Source organism: Sinocyclocheilus grahami, unplaced genomic scaffold (assembly GCF_001515645.1).
Source record: "Sinocyclocheilus grahami isolate Dianchi unplaced genomic scaffold, SAMN03320097.WGS_v1.1 scaffold655.1, whole genome shotgun sequence".
Lineage (NCBI taxonomy): Eukaryota > Metazoa > Chordata > Actinopteri > Cypriniformes > Cyprinidae > Sinocyclocheilus > Sinocyclocheilus grahami.
In genome coordinates, this window is record NW_015505834.1 from 121,491 (window position 1) to 126,095 (window position 4,605).

At 37.0% G+C, this 4,605-nt stretch overlaps 1 protein-coding gene across 1 annotated transcript in view; it reads left to right on the forward strand.

Annotated features, from left to right (window-relative positions):
• Positions 1 to 2,263: 2,263 nt before the first annotated feature.
• The window catches only part of LOC107558686 (ceramide glucosyltransferase-like), a 41,466-nt gene continuing 39,124 nt past the window's right edge, over positions 2,264 to 4,605 (forward strand). The window contains exon 1 of the mRNA XM_016242344.1: positions 2,264 to 2,275. The gene's annotated coding sequence lies outside the window, so the exon portion shown is untranslated. The remainder of the gene's footprint in view (positions 2,276 to 4,605) is intronic.

Below are 4,605 nucleotides of genomic sequence, written 5' to 3' on the forward strand. Positions count from 1 at the left end.
AGCGTGAGCTGAGGCGGCGGGCAAGCGTGAGCTGAGGCGGCGGGCTAGCGTGAGCTGAGGCGGCGGGCAAGCGTGAGCTGAGGCGGCGGGCTAGCGTGAGCTGAGGCGGCGGGCAAGCGTGAGCTGAGGCGGCGGGCTAGCGTGAGCTGAGGTGGCGGGAGCACTAAGTTGATGTATTTCCTCAGCGACCAGCACAGATCAGCTCTAGGTATGACGAAGCAGATATCATCCTCTTTTGGAAGACCAAACAAAGTAGTTTCGCTTTCACAATGAAGCACACAGCGTCTTCACGACATGGCGGCAGCAACAATACTACAGCGAGAATAAAAGTTACGCCTTCTTTCTTTGCGTGAACATTTGGGCGGCGTTATGCAAATCTTCCCACATAGTGACGTAGACATGTGGGGGCGTGTTAGAACGAGCCGTTTTAGGTAGGTGTGGTTGACTCTTAACTTTTATAAAGAATATCTCTTTGGATTTGAGACTTTAGTCTTTGCAACTTTACAGATCTTCTTTATGCACCAAGAGCTTGTAACACTCCAAAGAGAAAGAAAAAATTGAAATGGCATCATATGACCCCTTTAAAGTGGCTACAGTGCAAACAGTACTCTGTAAAATCATTTAGATATTACATATTACAAAATCTCAGTTGCGATTTGGTTGACCTAAAATATTGTAAATATTATATAGAACATTTTACATCAATGTTTTATAATATAGGCTAATATTATATAGTATATAATAATAAAATGCTTAAATGTATATTCATAATAACATAAGTTCGTTATAAAATTATTTAAATGATTTTAAATGATTTTAATCATTTTTATCATCTAAACATCAGGTAGCCTACTTTATAAAAGGCCTACAATAGCTTTTTTTTGTCTGCGTTTAGTTTGTTTTATCGTTTTAGACATTTTTCCGAATATCTGCACGATTGCAAATGTGATATTGACTTTATACAAACAGTTTAATAAACAGGAAGTTAATATTGTGTTTGATACAATATTGCCAGCATCGTCTGGTTTTGCTCAAAATAAGACAATTGTCCCCATTTTGAATGAATCGAGTGAACCAATAAATCAGTGACTCTTTCATAAAGACTCTTCTGAATGAATCAGCAGTTTGAACGAATGACTCACTTATTAATTGACCTATTAATAACTTTTAATGATCTTTTATGGGACAATGTATACATGGCATTTACGCAGTTCCTGTAATCAAATTTGAACTCTACATTGGAAAATAAACATTATAATTTACCGTCACGATGATGTCTTTAAGACTAACGATTAACGTAACTAAGGCTCATAAACAGAAGGAGGATGTTCATCATCCCTCATAAGGTCTGTCTTATAATAAAACTTATGAACATCTGACTTGTACATCAGACTTGTAAATCTAACATTTAACTGTTTAAAGTAAGCTGACATTAGGCTCTAATATTTTACACCAATAGGCCTGTTTTATAACACCATGAAAAAATGTTTTTTTTGCTTTTTTTGATAGGCCTAATGTTTCTTTATAAAGTTTGACATGCTGAATACGAAAATCACATTACTTTTTGTGTGTTTACCTTATACAAGCTAATGTTATTACTCAGAAAAGTTAGGCTACATGGAACATGCATAACCCAGAGCTAACAAAAGTTTAACATTACAGTTACCAAAAGAGATAAACATAGAAGATTTTTGTTTCATGACAATGTTTCATAATTAATGATAGAAGTTCTAAAATGTACCTGACCTAAATATTTTCCAAAATATTGATGTGAAATAGTAGTAGCAACACAGAATTACAGAAGAACCATACAAAATTCAGTGAAATAAATTTTTGTTATATTGTGTAATAAATGTTGTGTATGTATGTATATATATATATATGCGTATATATATAACAGGAAGTGTTATATATATATGTATGTGTGTGTGTGTGTGTGTATGTGTGTGTGTAGCCTACTTGGTGATGTTTATCGGAACGTGTAATAGTGCAAACAGGTTTTCTGTAAGGGGTAGGTTTAGGGTTAGGGGATAGAAAATATTGTTTGATCAGTATAAATGTAACAGAAGTCTATAGAAAATGCCCACAATTCACAGAAACAAACATGCGTGTGTGTGTGTGTGTGTGTGTGTGTGTGTGTGTGTTTATGTGTGTGTGTGTGTGTGTGTGTGTGTGTGTGTGTTTGTGTGTGTGTGTGTGTGTGTGTGCGTGTGTGTTTGTGTGTGTGTGTGTGTGTGTGTGCGTGTGTGTTTGTGTGTGTGTGTGTGTTTGTGTGGTTTATGGACACAGATTTGTATAATGACATTGGTATGACATAGGTATTACAACGTAAAGGTGATTTGAGGCTTATAAAAGGCTTATAAACCATACAGAATGAGTTTTTTGAAAATCTAAAAATGCGCACAGTTTTCTGTGGGGGGTAGGTTTAGGTGTAGGGTTGATGTAGCTATTGTAGGGCGATAGAAAATACCGTTTGTACAGTAGCCTATAAAACCATTACGCCTAGAGTCCCAATAAACCATAAAAACCAACGTGTGTGTGTGTGGAGAATATATTAAAAACGACATGTTTACACTGCATCTCCACAGTTCGTCCACAAGGTGGCCAACTCTAATCTAATTTGAGTTGAGCGCTCAACCTGGAAAAGATTAACATTATTATTTACCGTCACCAGGATGATCGGTCATAATTCATAAGGCTAATGGTTAACGTAACTTCATAAGGCTGAACTTTAAGGCTGCTAAACAGAAGGCGGATGTTGTTCATCCCTCATAAGGTGTGTCTTATTATAAGGCTTATGAACATCTGCCTTAATAAGACGGATCACATGCTTCAGAATCAACACTCAAGTTGGAATTCACATAGGCTAGTTATTGATCTACCAAAAATTATTCGAATTAGAAGACTCCAAATGATCATTTAAAATCATTGCGCTGAATCAATCTTTTATTATTATTATTATGATTCCAGATTCTTCTATTTTTATTTTAATTGATAGTTATTTAGGGATGACATCATCTTCAGACTGAAACCTGGCTGTGATGCCTATCTATTGTTCCTGTCCCGTCTTTGTTTTTTAACACTTGCCCAGCTCTTATGTCCTGGTAATGATATCATCACAACCCTTATCCTTTTACTAGTGTCCATGACAGCATGTTTCCACTGACTCAGCCTTTATTGTGAACTCCACACCTAATGCTGAGCGAGGGTGAGCAAGAAATACATGTGGAAGTGCATGACAGTCAGGAATGCAAAACATTCCTGGGAGGATTCAAACAGGTCTGAAAGAACATTTAACAGAAAACCAACTTCCTTTTTGTTCTGTTCTGTTCTGTTCACCTGGAATTCAAAGAAAGATCACAAGCCACAGGTTTAGGTGACGAGCAGAAATATTCAAGTACATTCCAGATGTTTTCCTTTCTCCAATGAGATCAAACTAGTCAGCAAAGATACAGGACGTTCTGTTGCTTGAAAAAAGAGCAGTGGATTACTGAGTGGTGTTATATATTGTTTGATTTGTGCGTCAATTAATGCTTCATGAACTGTATTGATTTATTTCATTTTTGAAATAAACTTTTGTGAGGGATAGCAGAAAGCAGATGAAAACGATGCTGTGTGAGGGATAAACTTCTATTCTTTACAATGGCATGCACTTTATAAAAGTCCTAGATCATATAATTTTACAACTCACAACTGGTGTTTTTGTCTTCTGAACATTTTCAGAAAGACAGTTTTTTTTAGCTGAACAAATGGTATGCTGTTAAACAACATTACAATCCACACTTTACTTCTGTCCCTCACAGCCTTGTTTTCATTTCTGTCCAAAATTAAACATGGTGCTAACCTGACTAAAGTCTATTGGCCTGATTAGCCAAGTGCCCCTACAAATTAATAAAAGAATACATATTATACAAACACTTCATGTTTAATGGTTTTAGATTTGTATATTGCATTTAATAGATTGCACTTTTAAGAAAACATTAGCAATTGGCTTGTAAAAGCCGTGCTTGTTTTTTTTGCTTTTAAAGGAACACTCCACTATTTTTGAAAATAGGCTCATTTTCCAACTCCCTTGAGTTAAACAGTTGAGTTTTACCGTTTTCGAATCCATTCAGCCGATCTCCGGGTCTGGCGGTAGCACTTTTAGCTTAGCTTAGCATAGATCATTGAATCCGATTAGACCGTTAGCATCTCGCTCAAAAATGACCAAAGACTTTCGATATTTTTCCTATTTAAAACTTGACTCTTCTGTAGTTACATCGTGTACTAAGACCGACGGAAAATGGAAAGTTGCGATTTTCTAGGCCGATATGGCTAGGAACAATACTCTCATTCCGGTGTAATAATCAAGGAATTTTGCTGCTGTACCATGAGTGCAGCAGGCGCAATGATATTACGCAGCGCCTGAAAATAGTCCCCAGCTAGGTAACTTCCAATGGAAGGCACGCTCCCTGTGCAAGCAGGTGGTCACGTTGGTTATGTTAGCGGAAGTTAGCCTATTTTCAGGCGCTGCGTAATATCATTGCGCCTGCGGCACCCATGGTACGGCAGCAAAGTTCCTTCATTATTACGCCGGAATGAGAGTATAGTTCCTAGCCATATCGG